This window comes from Symphalangus syndactylus, chromosome 3, assembly GCF_028878055.3.
Source record: "Symphalangus syndactylus isolate Jambi chromosome 3, NHGRI_mSymSyn1-v2.1_pri, whole genome shotgun sequence".
In the NCBI taxonomy this organism is placed as follows: Eukaryota; Metazoa; Chordata; class Mammalia; order Primates; family Hylobatidae; genus Symphalangus; species Symphalangus syndactylus.
The window spans coordinates 90,387,164-90,408,220 of record NC_072425.2 but is presented as its reverse complement, the minus strand read 5'-3'; the positions used below and the strand labels follow the sequence as shown (position 1 = coordinate 90,408,220).

At 34.5% G+C, this 21,057-nt stretch overlaps 1 long non-coding RNA gene across 1 annotated transcript in view; it reads left to right on the top strand.

The window, feature by feature from the left end:
- LOC134736312 (uncharacterized) overlaps positions 1-20,624 on the top strand; it is a 241,263-nt gene extending 220,639 nt beyond the window's left edge. The window contains exon 4 of the long non-coding RNA XR_010120256.1: positions 20,434-20,624. This is a non-coding gene — a long non-coding RNA (uncharacterized lncRNA). The remainder of the gene's footprint in view (positions 1-20,433) is intronic.
- The last annotated feature ends 433 nt before the right edge of the window (positions 20,625-21,057 follow it).

The window sequence follows — 21,057 nt, the reverse complement described above, 5'->3', positions numbered from 1 at the left end:
CACACTCCCACCTCCACCATCTGCACTCTCAGTGTGCCACTAATGTCTATCTTCCTGGTAACAAGATGGTGTCACTAGAGCCAAACATCACACTTCAGAGTACTCAGTGATGGTCTGGTAAATGTTTAATCACCTTTTATCTGGAAAACAAAAATGAACAAAAAGCATTTTAATTTGCAGCATTTGCTGATTTTTATGTTGTAAATTTTCCCACCAGGATCAAATGATTCCCAGGTCCAACATGATGTGTCTGAACGCGGAGCTGGGGAGAGATGTGCACCATCACGAGTCAGTATAAGTTGGTTCTAATGTACCACTGGATGCCATCCAGTCAGGAGCAAGCTATATTTTACAATTTGTATTTAGGAAGGAAAAGCTTCCCCAGAAATCCATAAATTCTCTTATGCTTCATTGGTCTGGCTTACATCTCATGCCTACCCCTAAACTAATTACCATGAAAGGGACTGGAGTGACCATGATTGCTTAGAAAGAATAATCTGCATTCACTCTCCGGGGCAGGGTAACTTCCTGTAAGCTTATGAGAGAGAACATACCTGAAAAAAATTGGAGCTGTTCAACAAATAGGGAGGAGATGAGATGTACCTACTGAGTGAGTAAACAATAGCGTCTGCCAGAGGTACAAAACCAGATATAATTATGTTCTTATGCACAAGTACACATGAGAAGGAATACAGAAAGGTAAGCACATATATTTTTAACTCTATCTTCAGCATCTTTTTATGAGTCTATCGTTAAGAAAAACACACAGGTCGTTAGGATATGTCATCTTTTTGTTTGAGCAACTCCTGAGCCTGGTCATGGTGAAACATCAAAGTAGAAGGAGATTACGAGCTGAGTTGGGTCGATGGTTCTCAGCACTTCAAACAGTGTGAATGGTCGGGAACAGCTAAAATTCCAAAAGGAAAACATTATCTTTTATATAGAACATGACCTTGAAACAATGTTAATATTTTTTTGACTATGAGTACTTTATCACCTGCTGTTCAACAGCACCTTTCTAAAGCATGCTCATCATTTCCATCAATCCAGATGTTTCCTTTTATTTAAGATAGGAAAGTCTTACCCATGTAGATGCACACAGTTGCATTAAGGAGAGTAGCTAAAGATGATTAAGAAGGGCCTGAGCAGACAAAAAGAAGTACTGTGTTTTCTTGAGGTTGAAAGAAAATAAGTGTGTTTTATTCTTGATGAATGGATAGTTTAATATTACTTTCCATCATGACACTTTGTAGTTACTTCTTACTGTATTTTTAAAAATAATCCAGTTTACTTTTTCAAAATATTCACCTCTGTCATTCATTCTCTTTGCTCCTCCTTTCTCAGTACTTCGACCTCAAACACACACATACTACTGTATCTGTGAATGGACTTTGTTTTCTCTTTCAAGGAGACCAAGATCTTAGATGTCTTTTTAGCTCCATCTGCCATTGCGCACAATTATTTTGCTTATTGACAATGCAGAGGTGACACGAGTAGTTCGAGATTCTGCACTCATTATGAGGAGAGGTTAGTAACTCTGCTGCTTCAGTCTAGGCTAGTCAGGTCAATATTTAGAACTTTCACCAAATTGATGAGTTAAGTCCCTAAGGTGGGGAAATGCATGATCTTCTAATACAGGAAGAACTCTGTTAATAATGCCACCATAATAGTAATGATATATCTGCTGTCATACAGGTTAATCATGTTACACTGTTCTGTGCTACCTTTGCATGGTCTAATCTATGCTATAATTAGCAATTGAACATTAACAACTGTTGCTACATGCTAAGGCCTAAAATAAGTTTTTCTTTCTTTTTTTTTTTTTTTGAGATGGAGGAGTGGTAATCACTTTGCTCTCTGTCAGTAAAGAACTATAAGAGGTGAAGCAGGCTTGACTTAAAAGAGATGTTGGTTAGATGTAAGGAAGCAATGCTTTGAGATTGATAAATCCTCCAATAAACGGTGAGTTGTCAATCATAGAAATTCTTAGAGAATAAGTTTCTTTAACTTTGGTATTTTAGAAGTAAATTATATGAAGGCTAGAGGATGACCCAAAAGAGATGTGATATCTTCTTCTAGGTTTGAGTCTGTTCAGTGATGTAAATTTAATTTCAGATCTACAGCAAATTTACAAAGTGACTTTCCCACTATGGGTACTGAATAGATAAACTCCGTCTCTCAGGTCCAAGAAAAAAATGGTTGCGTCTCTAGAGGCAGTTTATGAATATTTAGATCCCCACCCCCATCCATTTCTGGGCCAGATAGCCATTTTAAAGGACGTGTGAGCTGTGCTGTAGAATTGTGTGAGCATTCCATAAATATGTGATCAGAAAATAATTTACTGTTTATACTTTAGGTAAAGATAATGGTATTATTACCCTCATATCAACTTCAGAAGGCACATATTAGAAAAAAATCTTTTATTTGTATATAACAGCTTCTCCTTTGCACCACTAAAACTTTGGACTGTTATATTTAGATTTCTTGATCTACTACTTTTCTATAAAGAAATGTCATTTTTGAGGAATAATTTTTTAATGGCAAAATGTGTTTTAATAAAATGCAGGTAATTTACTCAATCCATTCATTAATTTACAAATTTAAACTTGTAATATCTCCTTTGCCCCTATGTTAACACAGGTGAAATGAAGCATCAGCAAAGGATTCAGAAATAAAATGTAATTTATAGTTAATCTCTTTTAAGCATAAACATTTCTCCTTCTCCTTTATAAAAACTATATATAGCTACTATAGCCTCCAGATTAGTCAAAATTTTGAAAATGCATGTTTTTCACCAAGCACACTTTGTAAATTTGAAAAATTTTATATTCTAGAATAGTTTTGCATTTATGGAACAATTACAAAGATAGTAAAGATACCATCCCACACAATTTGCCCTGTTAGTATCTTCTGTAGTATATTGTGACATTTGTCACAATTAATGAATCAGTATTGATATATTTTTATTAATTGAAATCTATACTTTATTGAGAATTCCTCAGTTTGTACCTGTTGTTCTTTTACTGTCCAAGGGTCCCACCCAAGACACCATCTTACAATTACTTGTCCTGTTTCCTTAGGCTCCACATGGCTGTGACAGTTTCTCACACTTTCCTCATTTTTGATGACCTTACTTGTTTTGAGGAGTTCTGGTTAGATACTTTGTAAAATGTTCCTCAGTTTGTGTTTGTCTGATATTTTCTTATGATTAGACTGGAGTTGCAGATTTGGGGGAGGAAGCCAAGTACATTTGTAAAGGAAATTGTTTTGTTCTGCCTTCCCATTTTCACACTGCAGATATTGTTTATGTTCACAAAAGTACAGGTTAAAGGGTCTCCTGGAAACATGGATATTAACTGCATTGCTTACCATAAAGTTATATGTAGATCACATAGCAAAGTTAAATTCTCAAAATCAAGGATACGTAACTTAAGCAATAATTTGCTTCCTTCTGAAAATAGTCAGGTGGCTATAATGAATTTCTAGTGGTGATTTCCTGACTTCTCAATTATAAATCTACGGGATTGGAAAGGACTAATCCCAGATGCTTGGGAGTCTCTGTAGAGTAATTTTCTAACTCTTGCTAGCCATGAAAAATATCTGTTGAAATGAAATCTTGCATGGCCACATAAATAAATAAATAAAAGCAAAATTGGTCTGATTACAGCAGGGCCCCAGAAGGACATGCTTAGCATAAATGCACATCCACTAGTTTGGTAGATCAGTAGAATGAACAGCAAGTAAGTATACTACTTCATGTGATTGGAGGAGAATTCAGTGATGTGTGAGGTGTCTAGTGTTGCAACTTTATGGCACATAGTCACTCAAGAAATATAAAATTCCCTCAAAAACTATAATTTAGTACATGTATCTTTACTTGCCATTTGAATATCTGTGTGTGTTTGTGTGTGTGTGTGTGTGTGTGTGTGTATGGAGGTGTACACTCCAAAGAAAATACACAATGATGAGAATATGAGATAATCATGATGAATAATTAATCTTATATTGTGAAATTATGAGAATTACTGTGGGTTAATATCAAAACTCAGAATAACCAAATAAAGTTATATAAAATATTTCCTGACATCTGAAATATATTACATTTTTAAATGCTTTATGAAGACATAAATATTGGTTGGTCAGCAGTTTTAAAAACTATTGCCTATGTATCATCTTGCATTGAAAATGTTTTCATTGATGTTATGGAGTATCTTGTCAGTTTGTGGTATTCAAATATTAATCTCTACTCTCTAATATTTCAAAAAATCCAAAAAAACTTCACTTATTAAGTTTATATAACAGGAAGATGGAAGCTTAGAATTCAGTGGAAAGTTTGTTTTGTGTCCAGTGTATTAGTTGAGAAAAATGAGCAAAGTAAATATGTTAAGGTCATTAAATAATAATTCTAATACACTTTACTGTGTTAATATTTTACTAAAAAGTTGCAATAATAATAAAAATGAGTATGAGAAAAATTTTGCAATAATTATAATTTGTCTTTGGTATTTGGCATATTTGGTGAATCTAAATAATTTTATAAAATTTAAAAAATATTACATTTGCTCATGAATGGATGACTTTTTAATTTGCTCTATCATTTTATATTATTGTTTCAGTTATTGTTGTCTTAAGGCATTTTGTTAATAATTATACTGCAATTGGTTTAAAAATATTTTCAAAGCCATTTGAAGTAGGGAGGGAAAACAATTTTTTTTTTTTTTAGTTTACAAATGAACAAAGCAAAGCAAACAGCAATTGAGTAACTTCTGTGTATTACAGAGGGACTCAGTGGAACAACAAAGTGTCCTAAATCTCAGGTCAGTAGTTTTTCCACTGAAGATCCTGGTTAGTTTAGCTACATCTATTCTGTTTTAAATCAAGTTCCTTCCTTCTTTCTGTTTAGCTAAGAGTGTTCCTTTTTCTTTATATTTGAATTGCCAAGTGGCTTAAGTCAGATAAAATTCTGTATGTGGTATACTTGGTTTTGAAGCGACAAACTTTCATGCGCGCTAAAGGATGACAAAGTGAGGTGACGTACTATTATGTGTACAGCTAAAGTTCAGAGTCACTGTAATAGCAGTCAGAGCTTTACTTTCTGTGACTTTGTGCCATGATTTTTTTTCTTCTAAATTTACCTTGGTCCTGGTCAATATTATTACCTACGTCTTTCTTAGTTCACAGAAATAAGGCAAGAAGCAATAGTAACTGTAGTCGGCCACAGTCACCACGAATAGTGATCCCTAATATCATCAATAGTAACTGTAGTCAGGCCACAGTCACCATGAATAGTGATCCCTAACATCATCTGCATTTATAAGTGTTAGAATTGCTATATACATTATTTATTATTAGAGTCTCCATATATTGGGGTTTGTTTGTCATTTCCTAGAATATTAGAGATATCAAGAGAACACTTGGAAAACTGGCCTTTAGAACTAGGGAGAAATGATGGTGAGATAAATTGTATTATTTTATATCAATTTAATTCGATAAAGCACACAATCAATGCTGACATTACTAGACTTTTCTGGATTCCAAGAGATTATATAAAGCTGTGTTCTCTGAATCTATATCTGAAGGCAGATGAACAGATACTGCCTTCTGAATGGAAGTCAGGGACCAGGAATCTACTTCTTTTTTGGTTATCCTAGCTGAGCTATCTTTTTCAATAGGAAGTCACTTACTCTAGCCTTTAACTTGCTAAAGTGTGTTGCTGGCCAACAGACAAAATGGACTTCCCCACGGCTGACAGAAGTGCTTAAAGTTAAAACAGAACTATGCAGCCATAGCTGGATGAGGGAGGCATCAATAACTCAATGTTCTCAGAAAGATGTTGTGAAAGTATCACAGGACCTTCTTTTCTATAATCAAGCAAAACCAGTTCCTATTGTCAGGCCTGGACCAGAAAGCCAGAACCTCACCCCGCTTCATGCCATCTCATGCCCTCTTGCACACCCACCACTGCTCTTTGAAAGAAAAACAAGACAGAGACTTCTGGTTTGGGGCTTTGAAACAAACCAGTCGGCTCTTACTTGCCCCAACCAATCAAGGCTCAGCTGCACTGACCAATCAGAACTAAGGAAGATTCAGTCCTTCATTTGCATAAACAGATCTGATTGGGAACCCAGGCAGGATTTTTTTGCTATAAAACTTGAACCCTCTCCTTGTTTTCTAGAATGTGCACCTTCATTTTTACACTGGAGGCTGCATCTCCCAGGATTTGGTTCACTGAAACAAAATCTCTGTCCTTCAAATTCCTTGTCAGAGAATGTTTACAAACTTTTGCCACAAGTCATCTCTATTTCTTTATCATTATTTTAATGTGATGGAAGTCATCCATCCTTCATATGATATATATGATATATTTTGAGAAGATGAAAAGGTCCAAGGCATGATTTTTATTGACTTCCTCTTTCTGGAAGTCCTTCCTGCCACTTCTGAATGTCCATAGTTCTGCGTTTTTACTTTTCTGGTGTACTTCTCTCTTTTAGTTGTGTGGTGTAGTTATGGCTGTGCTTGTTTTATCTTCTTTCCCTGAGTGCACATTCTGATAAGATAGCAAGAGCAATGATTCATCACTTACCACCCTTTTTAGTCCTAATCTGGTGCTCAGTGTATTGTAGAAATTCAGTGACAATTATTGAAGTAAATCTTTAGACTAACATGAAATATTATTTCAGTATAATGCAACTTTTGCTTAATGTCTCTCAATATTTAATATTGTTTGAATGCTACCCAAATCACATAACTCTAAGTTACCAGAACAGAAGGTGCATAGAGTAAACATCTCTCTGTGGGCACATGCCTTTTGTTTTTAGTGTGGATTATATTTTTTCCTCGGGATTTTGGAAAGCCCAAATTGGCTTCTAAGTATTTTACATATAGAGACATCTCTAGCTTTCTGAATGATTACAAAAGCCATTTCTACTTCAATTAAGCCTGCTTCACTTGTTATCGTTTTATGTAATTTATTCAGCTTTTTAATAGTCTAAACAGTTTAGTAACTGCACGATGTTTAAGGTGTTTGGATGCCATTTGGAAGCTTCATAAAAGGAGGTCACTTAGAGTTCAGAAATGTTTAGAAAAGAGAAAAAAAAATCTTAGGAAGGTTCGCTTTGGAGTTAGCAATTCAGAACCTTTGCTTTGTTTGCATTCAAGATACAATATGCCAAGCTAAGATTATCTGTTTTGAATCAGGAAAAAAGCAAAGTTAAAAACAGAGCAAAGTAAGTTGTGTCATATGTAAGGGAATATCTCAAGTCTCTTGTGCTTGTGTTGTTTAAAAAAAATTGTATTTGTAAATTTATGGTATTTTAAAGTGATGCGCTTACTGAGTTTGAAAAAGAAATTTATAAAAATAATAACAGAAAGTTTCATTGCTCTGCCTAAAGTTATGGCTCATAATTTTGGAACATATGCTGTAAGCTGTGTCATGAAGTGGTGGGGGGTGCTTCTGAGTCATCCTCTTTCTTGTTTAGCCTAGAGAGAAGTAGAATTTAAGATAGCCATTTATGCATCTAAACATACTTAAAATATAGCCCGCCAGAGCAGAGGATCCATTGAGAGAAAAAGACAGGGGAGACGGAAGTGACCAATAGCTAGCTTCTGGCTGGATGAAAAATTTACACATAACTTCTGGCTTCCCCTCAAGTGGAGCTTTTGCTAGGGATTTATAGGTCAGATAGCTCAGCAGTTTGAGCTTGTTGCCCACTGTACCTTAACAAAGCTTGTGCATGTTTGTACAGCTGGACTGGTAGCTGTGGGAGTCCCGAGAATCCCACAGCCCTCCCGTCCCTGTACCTCCCCTTCGCCATTTACCAGCACACAAATACACACAGAATGAAACTGTCTGACTAGCAGGTTAAAGGCCCACAATTCAAGCCCTGTTTATTTTCTTTCCTTGATTTCCTGCTGCTACAGTGAGTAAATGATATTTTTCCCCCTTGCTTTTTTTTCAACCTGTTTGTCTATCAATGTCTGCTAGGGAATGGAAGAAATACTAACATTTTAACATAGTTTATGTGACACACGCTTTGGTGTACTACTTTAAACTTCTCTCCCTCTCTCCCTATCTTTCTCTTAAGCTCTCTCCACTCCCATCTTTTTCTTATATTTTGGGGAGAAGGAATTTACCCAAAGGAAGGAAAGAAAAACATCCCCGAACTCTTCAAGTGTAACTTCACCCTGAGGAAGGGTGTTATTTTAATTACTGCTGAACCCATTCTGTAGGGAGGCCTGTAAATGCTTGATGCAGCTAGTAGAGTGGCAGTTAATAAGCCTTTTGAATCAGTGCCACAAACTACAAAGACTGCCATCTGGGGAGGTATTACATTTTTAAGAAAAAAATAGCTGAGACTTTTCTTTAAATGAGCTTGTAAATTCCAGTCAATCTTAGGTTCATTTCATTTTTTTTCCAAAAAATTCTTTCATATGAAATATTTAAAATTATATTAATTAACCAGACAAGGAACAGTGATTCTGAATTTCAATGACTATGACTATACTTACAGGTTTGATTGGTGTGTTTGTATTTTGAGTTGTTTACTGTCATCTCCAACAGCAAGTTCACTAAATCTCTTTAATTTGAAAAGAACCAAACTGATGAAGAAAAGTTTTTTGCATGCTTAATATTCTTGAGTTATCTTTTTTTTCCTACCAGGAAAAAAGTTTTACTTAGAAAGCAAAGGTAGTGTATTTATTAATTTCTGATATTTTAAATAACTGGTCACCCTTCATCTCCTGTGTGTAGCTGTTCTGGCAGATGGTGTAGGAAAGTAAGATTATTGGAGCTGGAGAAAGCTGGTCAGAATTCAAGTCTTGCAGCTTAACTAGCACATTGTTCTAAGGCAAAGCATGAAAGCATTTGGAGCCTCAGCCTCTTCATCTGGGAAATGGGAAAAATACCATTTCCTTGCCAACCTTACAGAGTCGTTGAGAGAACGGAATGATATAATGGCTGTCAAAGTGCTTTATACATGGAGACATTTTATATAAATCTAAAATAGCCTTATTTTTCAAAAGTTTTAAATTCTCCTTGATATATGAGCTTTTCCTTTCCTTCTTGAGGGCATACTTTCATGGCAAATCCATAGCTGCTAGAAGTTACAAATTCTAAATTTCAAAGAAAATCCAAGTCAGACATCAGAAATTCATTTTTGTAAAATTACATTTACATTGTGTCTCTTAATAAAATATAGAGGTACCTGAAATATAATGAAAAAATAAAGTATTACTTTAGTAGTCAGTCCAATTAATCTAGCCATAACTATTCAGACAGAGCGCCCAGGATCTTATTTCAAAATTCTCCAAGATGCGTAAACATCACACTCTGTTGACATTTTAAATGTCCTTAGCAGGAAACCTTCTGATATTTATCCTTTCATTTGCTAACATTCCTTAGATTACTAAGTCCCATGGAATTGCAAACTTACAGGTACTTGTTTAGTAAGGAAAATACACATATAGCCTCACAAGTAACAGACTCTGAGCTACATTGAACTCCATGTAACACCTTTGCAATTCAGAATATTCTGACAGAACAATGGTTGAACAATTATTCATACAGGAATTTTCTTTGTGAAATATTTGAACTCACATGTGGAAAATATTTTCCAGTTTCCTCTCTCATCTCCTTCCTCCTTCCATCTCCCTATAATCCTGGCCTATGGCAGTCTAATTTCAAGAAGGAGGCATCTCTGTAACGATGTTCTTGTCCATGTCTATATTCAAGTCATATATCGTATGGATATAGACATATGTATTTATTCTTTATCTAATCAGAATAAGAGATGTTCCCAGAATACCTGCTCTTATCATTTGGATTATGATAGTGATACTTTCTTCACCTGATAGTTTTTGCACAAAAGTAAATATTTTATTTGAGAATAATTAATAATGTTCTTCAATTAGAAAAGCTTAATGAAAAAAGTCTATTTTTTATCGCTTTTAAAAGTTTACCCGTATTTTTTTCTCCTTTTCTGCTTGCCATCTTTTTAATCTTAATAGTCTTCACTTGAAAAAATAAAGCATTGGCCAGGCGTGGTGGCTCACTCCTGTAATCCCAACACTTTGAGAGTCCAAGGCGGGTGGATCACTTGAGGAGTTTGAGACCAGCCTGGCCAACATGGTGAAATTCCGTCTCCATTAAAAATACAAGAAATTGGCCGGGCGCAGTGGCTCACACCTGTAATTCCTACACTTTGGGAGGCCGAGGTGGGTGGATCACCTGAGGTCAGGAGTTCGAGACCAGCCCGACCAACATGATGAAACCCCGTCTCTACTAAAAATACAAAAAAATTAGCTGGGCGTAGTGGCACGTGCCTGTAATCCCAGCTACTCAGGAGGCTGAGGCAGGATAATCACTTTAACCTGGCAGGTGAAGGTTGCAGTGAGCCGAAATTGAACCACTGCACTCCAGCCTGGGCAACAAGAGCAAAACTCAGTCTCAAACAAAACAAAACAAAACAACAACAACAAAAAAAGACCTACAAGCAATTAGCCAGGCATGGTAGCAGTGCCTGTAATCCCAACTACTCGGGAGGCTGAGACAGGAGAATCGCTTGAACCAGAGGTGGAAGTTGCAGTGAACCGAGATTGAACCACTGCACTCCAGCCTGGGTGACAGAGCAAGACTCTGTCTCAAAAAATAAGTAAATTAGTTAATTAAAATAAATAAAGCATTTAGCATTTAGATTACTATGTGATGGGTCAACTTAGAGTTTTATATTCCCTGTGTTCTGATTATTCTTTAAGATAGAATGGCTGTGACAATTAGTTTATTCACCCCATACAATTGTACTACTGTTCTTAAGTCCCTTACATGGTGGAATAGGCAGTAAAGACGAGCAGTATCTGTTGCTCCCATAACATTTCCATGTAGCCAACTTTGCTAATTGCATGAAACAAATTTACATGGTTAGGCTATTTCTCATAAATGCTCAGCGTATACTTGTCCCTCGACTGTCCTCTTACATTGATAGTGTCTTACTCTAAAGTTTCTAAAATATCCCCAAACAGTCTGCTTAATAACTACAAGGAGGTTGTTGAAACTTACAGACAACTTCTAGGTTTACACCAGCAGCTGAATACATTTATTGCGTGTCCAGCTTAAGGAAGCATTTATAAATTCAAAATCTTTAATGAGTTTCCTAACTTAGGCGGGAGAAGAAGAAGCAATCAAGATGTATTTTTCCTGTGAAAAGTAGGAGATAGTTGAACAGTATTAGAAGTTGAACAGCTGGTCACTGTTTATGAAAACAGCTAGGCTCTTATCCATAAGACAGGAAAGAGAGTCAAAAGCCAAAATCTCCTTTTAAGATACAGCTGGAAGGTTTTCAGAGTTCAGGGAAATTTTTAAACCTAGGGTAGATATGCCTTTTTTTCCCTCTTGTAGTTATAGTAAAAAGAAGAGTAAACAAAAAAATCTCAAGAGTAAAAATACCTTTATCAATTCAACAATTGATATTCTACCAAACACATGTATTACTTTTGGGAAAAAAAATTGCAAACTTTTACCACAAGTAAGAACAGGTGAGTGATGCAGACACTATATAAAAATAAGAGGAAAATGCATTAAATGTAAAGTGGATTAAAAAGTATAAAACAAGAAATATAGCCAAGGATTACTTTTAATTTCTCTTATGGTCTCCTTAATGACTGAAAATAAATTAGAAACTTTAGCAAGAAGTACTTTTTTCAAGGTATAAGGAACAGCTTTCTAGATCAACTATCTGTTATCTAGTAGATTCATTGAGTTTTATGGCCAAAGGGACTTAGAAAAGGAGCTCTGGATAGAAAAATTAGGAGGAAGTAGATTGAATGATTTATTTCTATATTATTTTATTGATTAATTGTGATTCTTTCTGTGGCAAACATTTGCCCACTGTCAGAGAAGGATTAACCTATGTAAAACAGTTGAAATCAGATTTAGAGGCCATTTGAGTAAGTAAGAAAAGAAATGAGGAATTAAATACAACTTCATCCTACAAATAAACTTCACTCCACTAGGCAGTTGTATTCTGGAAGTATCATATTACTCTATTTTAACAGGTGACGTGAGACTTGCAAAAAAATACCTGGTCCCCCAACAGATAAATATGAATTTGTTCAGAGCTATCTCCATACATAATAACTGGAAGTGCTCCATTGGATTCTTTTATTTTTCTTTAGGTTGCTACTAAGTTCTGATAAAACAATTGATTATTATTTTGGGCAAGGGAATTTAAATTATGCATGGAAACATAAATATATGTAAGTTTTACAAAGAAGATAATACTATTAATTTAGTGCGTTTGAATTCAAAGGAAAAGATATCAAATTAAAACGCAGCATGAGTTAAACCATGGTTTTAAAAACTTGCACACACATCTAGGTTTTCAAATAAATCAGATTAAATTAGCTGTTATTTTATTCTCTTCTTTAGCTGCTTTTGAAATATGTGGCAGGATTTGTCATTTGACTTAAAAAATGAGTGTAGTTGCTTATTTCCTTTTCAGCTTTTTTTATTACTGTAAAAACAAAGTTTTAGCAGTCTATGTCTGCTCTCATTTCATCAAGAACCAGTAAAAATTAAATTTAAAAAACACTTTGAGAGCTTGCTCTAAAGTTAGCAGCAGGAAAGCATATGCTGGTCTGCATATAGTTTTAGTTTTAATTCCCTTCAAACTTTTGTACTCTTCTCAAAACTTTCACTGATATTTTCTTTCCATGGTTTGATTGTTATGGCCACACCATCTACCTGAAGAGAATTATGATACTGGTTTGGAACAAAACTCTCCTTTTTTTGGAAAGTCCAGATAAACAATGTGGCCTTTGCATTCTCTGCTATTGATGAAACCCTGCATCTCTCACTTTCTTTTCTTCCTACCATAATCAACAGTCCCTCTGCAAAAGAGGATGTAGATTTTCCTTATCTTTCCAATCTAATACTTCTAAATAATGTCAATCTTGGTTCACCCATGATGTAAATCACTCTAATTTCCTTTATAGACTTCTAATGTAAAGTTCATTTGATTTATTGGTAACTTATGTGCTATTCCTTTCACAAATATTGCACAGCCTTTGCCAGAGGATGCTTCCTAGACATAAACCCCAAATGGTGCAAAAGTGAAAACTGACTCTAAAAGCTGTTAAAACAGTGCATGGATGAAATATACTAGATAATATTTTTTTTTTTTTGGTCAAGTGTAAATGAAGCAAAGCCTCTCTTCACTTATATACATGTGTGCATGTGTGCGTGTGTGTGTGCACACATACTACTTAAAAGTTTGTAGATGTAACTTTTGTTGCAACCTAAGTCTCTGCAAACCTGTTTTCTTGTATCTTGTCAATAATGCCATGACCAACTAATTAAAATCTTAGACTTTCAGAGTTAGGAACTTGCTTTTGGCTGAGTGGGTAGACATAGAGTTACAGGATGTCTGGGAAGGCTATATGAAAGAAAAATCATAGGCAGGTACAAAAGCATATAACCTCATATTAGAAAATAGTTGTGAAAAGAAGATAATAGAAAAAAAACTTTTCTATATAGTGTTAAGAAATCTTAAAAAGTAGCAAGATGCTTCTCATGTGTATATATAGAATATCTGATAGAAAGTACAATTCTGAGGTCCTGAAGAGCCTTCCATGAAGCACATTACTTGTAAGCTATAGGTAATTGGTATTATCTATAAAAGGCACATAGCTCATCTTCCAACTTATGATGACACCAAGAAAAAGTTACCTATTGATGGTTGAAAATTAATATCTAATACTTAGTATAGGCAAAAGTTCTTGGGAAAAAAATTTTAAGTCCTATTAGAAATCTCCTAAGAGGGTAGTCAATAAAACTAAAGATTCAAAATTTTCTCTTGAGTAAAAACTGAATAAAAAATCTCACATAAAATCCTTAGGTCTTATAAAATATGAAACACTTATTACTTTTTCTCTGTATTATATATCATTCACTATAACAAGAATTTGTTGAGTTAAAATTAACATGCAATGAACCTTAGTTTCCTAACACCTTGTGCACTTTCAGACATGTCATAGAGAGTAAGAGGAACAGTGGCTTGTAAGGTGGTCACATGCGTGGCTTTAGCCTTTTAGTCAGTAAATAGGGCACGACCATGTCTCGTATCACAGAGGTCCATCTTCCTTCCTTCTGTTTTAGCCTTGGATCCAGCCTCACTGAGCCACCCTCAAGGTTAAATGGGCTTTCTGATACCCTTATAATCTGTGTTCTGAGCTACTAACATTGTCAAAAGCCAATGAAGAAGTAGCACTAACATTCATCAGAATTCAATTCTACTGCAAAGACATAATATAGGCTATTTCTACCATGTAACACACATTTTTGGTGAAAATATTTGCCAAAATGAATATTAAACAGCTTCCTTTCAAGATGATCAATATTATATTTCTTTAAACCTCACATATTCTGTATAGGTGAGTTTTGAGCAATATTTTAAAGAGAAAATATCTAATATAGACATTGAATTACCTGCAGTGATATAGAACAGCAGTAACCGCCTTGAACAAAAGACAGTTAACAAAATATATGTTTCATCTTAATGCTACTTCATGATAGGTGGGGAATGAATTTGTCAACCTATATGAGTATAATACTAGCAAGTCAGTTTTAAAGATCACTGATTTGTATAAAGACACTCAAAGGATTAAAAATGTAAAATACATATCAATCCACAAAGTCAATGACTTATTAATATATTTAGAACTGTATTAAAAGTTCTTAATTATAATTCTTTCCTATGTTATTAGAAGTGCATGTTATTAATTTATATGTGCTTTACTTAGCTCTTTAAATGTAAAGTGTTGCTTCTAAATTTGTGGACAAATCAGCTTTTGCTTTACGTAAAAGAATCCCACAGTGGAACAAATGAGTTCTTTTTTTTAAAGTAGTATAACATGATGTTTTAATATACATATACATTGTTCAATAATTTCTACAATCAAGCTAATGAACATGCCTATATACTTAAGACATACCTTCTTAGTGTCTCTGAATTTCAAGCATATAGTGTATTTTTAAAATTGATAGTCACCATGCTGAACATTAGGTCTCTAAAATTCATTCATCCTGCCTAATTGAAATTTTTTAACCTTTGACCAAGATCTCCCCATTTCCTCAACCTCCAACCTCTGGTAACCATCATTCTCCTCTCTCTGAGTTCAACGTCTCTAGATTCTACCCATAAGTGAGATTATGTAGTATTTGTCTTTCTGTGTCTGGCTTATTTCACTTAGTATAATGTCTTCCAGGTTCATTCATGTTGTTGGAAATGTGAGGACCTTCTTTTTTTTTTTAAGACTTATTAATATTCCATTGTGTACACACACACACACATACATACACACACACACACACACACAATATATCCATCCATTTATCCATCAAGAGACAGGTTGTTTCCATATCTTGCTTATAGTGAATAATGCTGCCATGAACTTTTGATAATAGCCTTTTTAATTTTTTTTTATTTTTCCATAGGTTATTGGGTTACAGGTTGTATTTTGTTACATGAGTAAGTTCTTTAGTGGTGCTTTGTGAGATTTTGGTGTACCTATCACTTGAGAAGTATACACTGCACCCTATTGTAGTTTTTTATTCCCTGCCCCCCTCCTAGCCTTCCCCCCAAGTCCCCAAAGTCCATTGTATCATTCTTATGCCTTTGTGTCCTCATGATATGTGGCTTAGTTCCCACATCTCATTGAGAACATATGGTGTTTGGTTTTCCATTCCTGAGTTACTTCACTTAGAATAATGGTCTCCAATCTCATTGAGGTCACTGCAAATGCCATTAATTCATTCCTTTTTATGGGTGAGTAATATTCCATTGTATATATATACCAATTTCTTTATCCACTCATTGATTGATGGGCATTTGGGTTGGTTCCATGATTTTGGAAAATAAATAGAAAGTGATAACATCTTTTACCTAAAAAAGTGGGCAAAGGAACTGAATAGGTATTTTTCCAAGGAGGACACACAAATGGCCAATAGGTATATAAAAAGGTACTCAGCATCACTAATTATCAGAGAAATGCAAATCAAAACCACCATGAGATATCACTTCACATCAATTAAGATAGCTTTTATCCAAAGGCTATTATCTTTGGATAAAAGACTATTATCTTTGGGTAAAAGAACATGTTTTATTTCCACATATTTGTCAATTTTCCAGTTTTTCTCCTGTTACTGATTTCTATTTTTATACTATCATAGTTGGAAAAAAAATATACTTTCACTCTGCTTAAATTTGTTAAGACTTGTTTTGTGCCCTAATATAGAATCCATTATAGATAATATTCTGTTTTATGCTTGAGAAGAATAAGGTATTCTGCTGTTGTGGAATGGAATGTTCTGTATATATTTGTTGAGATAGTTCAAGTCCAGTGTCTCCTCATTGATTTTCTGTCTGGATAATCTATCCATTGATCAAAATAGGGTATTGAAGTCCCTTACTGTTATTATATTGCTGTTTATCTCTCCATTTAGTTCTGTTAATATTAGCTTTACATATTTGGGTGCTCTGCTGTTAGGTGCACACATATATATAATTGTTATATATGTGATGAATTGACCCCTTTGTCATTACATAATTACCTTCTTTTTCTCTTTTTACAGTTTTGACTTACAGTCTTCTTTGTCTGATATAAGTATAGCTACCTCTGCTTTCTTTTGGTTTCCATATGCATGGAACATCATTTTTCATCCTTCGCTTTCAGTCTAGTCTGAAAGCTGAAGTAAGTCTGATAGGCAGCATATAGCTGGATCTTGTATATATTTTTCTTTAATCCATTCAGCCACTCTATGTTTTGTTTACTGGATAATTTAATCCATTTACTTTCAAGGTAATTATTTTTAGGTAAATACTATTGTCATTTTGTTATTTATTTTCTGGTTGTTTTGTAGATCCTTTGTTCCTTTCTCCTCTTATTTTTCTAATTTTGTGATTTGATAATTTTCTTTAATGATATGGTTTGATTTCTTTATCTTTGCTTTAACTGTAGCTTTTTGCTTTGTGATTACTATGAGCTTACATATAACATCTTATAATCCTAACAATCTATCTTAAGCTAATATCTTAATTTGATTGCATATAAAAACTACACGCTTACTCTCTTCCTGAATTTTTACGTTTCCAGTGACACAATTTACATAGTTTTATATTGTGTATTGATTAACAAATTATTGTAGCTCTATTTGTTTCTAATAACTTTGTCTTTTAACCTTTATGCTAGAGCTATAAGTTATACACACACTACCATTACAGTATTACATATTCTGAATTTGACACTATACTTACTTTTACCAGTAAGTTTTATGCTTTCATATTACTTTATTTCACTAATTAGAATCCATCTTTTCAGCTTGAAGTATTCCCGTCGCATTTCTTGTAAGGCAAGTCTAATAATAATGAATTCTCTCAGGTTTTGTTTGTCTGGGAAAGTCTTGATCTCCCCCTTGCTGAACAGCTTTACCAGGCAAAGTATGTTTGGTTGGCAGGTTTTTTCTTTTTCTTTTTCCTTTTTTTTTTGAGATGAAGTCTCTCTCTCACCCAGGCTGGAGTGCAGTGGGCGGCTCACTGCAACTTCCACCTCCTGGGTTCAAGCGATTCTCCTGCCTCAGCCCCCCCGAGTAGCTGGGACTACAGGCGTGTGCCACCATGCCCGGTTAATTTTTTGTATTTTTAGCAGAGGTGGGGTTTCACTGTGTTAGCCAGGATGGTCTCCATCTCCTGACCTCGTGGTCTGCCCACCTTGTCCTCCCAAAGTGCTGGGATTACAGGCTTGAGTCACCACACCCGGCCTTTTTTTTTTTTTTTTTCAGTACTTCAAAAATAGTTTTTACACCTCTTCTGGCCTGCAAAGTTTCTGCCGAGAAATCCAGTAGCCAGTATGGTGTTTCCATCGTATGTGACAAACTGCCTTTCCCTTGCTGGATTTAAGATTCTCTTTGTCATTGATTTTTGGCAGTTTGGTTATAAAATGTCTTGGTGAAGTCTTCTTTGGGCTGAACCTGATTGGAGAGTTTTGATCTTCATGTACCTAGATGGTTGTATCTTTCAGTAGATTTGGGAGAGTTTTCAGCCATTATTGTGCTAAATAAACTTTTGTCCTTTTATCTTATGAAATTCATGTAGTGCAAACGTGTCCCATGAATCCCACAGGCTTTTTATGTACATCCCTTTTCACTGTTCATTTTCTCTCTTCTGACTAGATATTTTCAAATGTCTCTCTTGAGTTCACAGATTCTTTCTTTCATTTGGTTAAGTCTGCTGTTGAAAACCCTCTATTGCCTTTTAAATTTCATTCATTTGTATTCCTCAGTTCCAGTGTTTCTGCTTGTTGTTTTTTCCCATATCTATGTTGATTTTTTCATTTTGTTTGTATATTTTTTTCTTGATGTTATTAAGGTGTATAACGGTGTTCTCTTGTAACTTGATAAGCTACTTTAAAACAATTATTTTGAATTCTTTGTCAGGCACTTAAACTGACAAATTAGTTTGTGCTTTACCTAAAAAACACCCTAGAGCACAACAAATGGCATATCCATTGTATTAGAGTAGGCATAAGTTTCCAACTAGTTTTTATTTCATTATATTTGTGGATCTGACTTCTAATATTACATATTTGTCTTTCTTCCGTCCGTATCTTGTTGCTGACATTATTAGACCTGTGTTGCAGACATTAATTATATATGAAATATATGAATTTGGTTTTATACTCTTAGGTAAGAACAATACTTCTGTTTAACTTCAGCTGAATAATTTTGAATAGCACTCAGTAACCAGCACCAGAGCAAGATTAATTTCAATATGACACTGCAGAGAGTTCTACCCTGTTGCAGGAAGTGTTGTTTTTGGAACAATGGTAGATGCCCTTTACTATTTTTCTGTCTCCTGACAGAAATTAATAGTAAAGGTCTTACAAAGTAATTTATCAACTACTTTTTAAATTCACAGTCTTACAAACCATATGTCCTCAGTTGAGGGAATATGTTGTGTATGATTTTGCATCAAACTGTTAGTGAAAGGTAGATTCTGACCAGAGTAAGCTCTCGGGAGTAACTGATCTGGGTGATTTTGACTTTGGTTAGACTCACTGAGGCCTGGTCTTGAAAGAAGCCAAAGGGACCTGCAGCAGGACTCTGAGTGATCCCACAAGTTATGTAAACACAGATGTAGCAGACAGAGGTGTGCAGCCCAGCAAAGAGTCCGGGCTGAAGTCAGAGCAATTAGCACATTTTGAAGTAAAATGCCCATGCAGGCCTCAGAAAATAAACAAGCAGTTGTGTGTGTGTGTGTGTGTGTGTGTGTTTATTTCAAAAAGCATCAAGGTAGGCTTAAAATTTTATAAAGTATCATAAAAATGGGATGGATTATGTACTATTTATATCTCATAAAATAAATAGTTATAACTCTGTATAGATCTTTATTATTTATCTTTAACATAAAGGTAAAATATCCATTTAAAAATGTATTTTCAGCTGCTATTAAGCATAGATTATTATTAATATAAATGCTACCAAAGGCATATATTAAAAGAATATTATAAATCTACCACACTAATGCAAATTGTTAATAACACAGGAAATTATAAGTGGGGAGGGTTGGATAATAATGTATGGAAACTGTATGTTCTACCCAGTTTTTCTGGGAATGTAAAATTACTCAACCCCAAAGTATATTAATTTTAAAAATAATTTTAAAAACAAAGTAAATTTAAAGTCATAATTCATGATGGGATAAAATAACTTCCCCCAGTGTCTACTTTCAAAAAGAAGATTAGAAGTGCTTTGTATGTCTTCATAATAGAAACAAATTGACATAACTTATAGAAATGCTTCCCTAAAAAAATGAGGCTGAAGTATACATAAAATACTTTGTTAAAAATTTAATAATTTATTCTTCCAGAGTTTTTGTGTAGAAAAAGGCAAACAATTAATATGTGTGTATATATCTTTTCTCTGTGTGGAGCGGGCAGAGGAGAGTTTCATAGCAGTATTTTCTAGTGATAGATAAATAATATCCATTTTCTTAAAAAGCTTTGGAAATGATAAACATATTTAAATGTGACTTAAAAATTCTTTGACTTAGTAATGTAAATAAGTATTAATACATACAGAATCAGGCTTCATTTTATGTTGGTGTGGTATGGATAATGTGTATTTTCAAAAGTCTAGTGCTAGAGAGAGCGAGAGAGTAAACAAAACTGTGATATCCAAGTGAAAACTGTTAAAGAGTATTTTCCAGTAGTAAGCTTTATTTCCCATCATTTATCTTGTGCCACATCCTTCCTTAGAATATGACTTCTGATTCTGTTTTGTCTGAGAAACAATAGCAAGTTGATTAGAAAGACCTGATGTTTAAACAAAAATAAGTTGAAGCCTTGACAAAGAAAAATATTCTAATTCTGTCATTGGGTTTACAGGATCAGAATTTATGGAGGCCTGAAGTTCCTGGCTCTCTCTGACATAACTTGCATTATTTGATCTAACCACAGTACCCCAAAGCTGAAAAAAAATCAGTCAGGTAGAATTCACGTGTATTTTTTCCTTCAATGAAATTCACTGTAGAGTAGCATATGTTTAAGAGAATGTGTGAGTTTTATTGCAGGTCAGAAAGGCTACACTACTAATCCGTGATTCACAAAGAAAACAGAGCACAGAAAGACCAGTGCAAGACTGCTGGGTTGGAGGTTGGAAGATTCTAGTATGTAAACCATATTCCAGTCTGATATGTGTGCAACAATAGGGTAATAAAAATGAAAATACTCCATGTGGCTAAAAGACAGTCTTCATTTTAGAAACCTTAGTGTTTTATTTAGAGGTTACTGGTCAGATTCAAGCAAGGCCAGAATGATTCTAAGTAAAGGTGCTTTGTGAAGTGCATAAACCATTTGTGAACTCAAGGGGAATATTAAATAAATTTCATTTGCCAAGAAGTTAATCAGTCAACCACAGATCCTTATGCAATGCAATTTATTGAACACCTGCCATATTAGAAGAGCTATAACTAGCCAGGTGGTAAACGGAAATGGCAACACTGCCCTCAA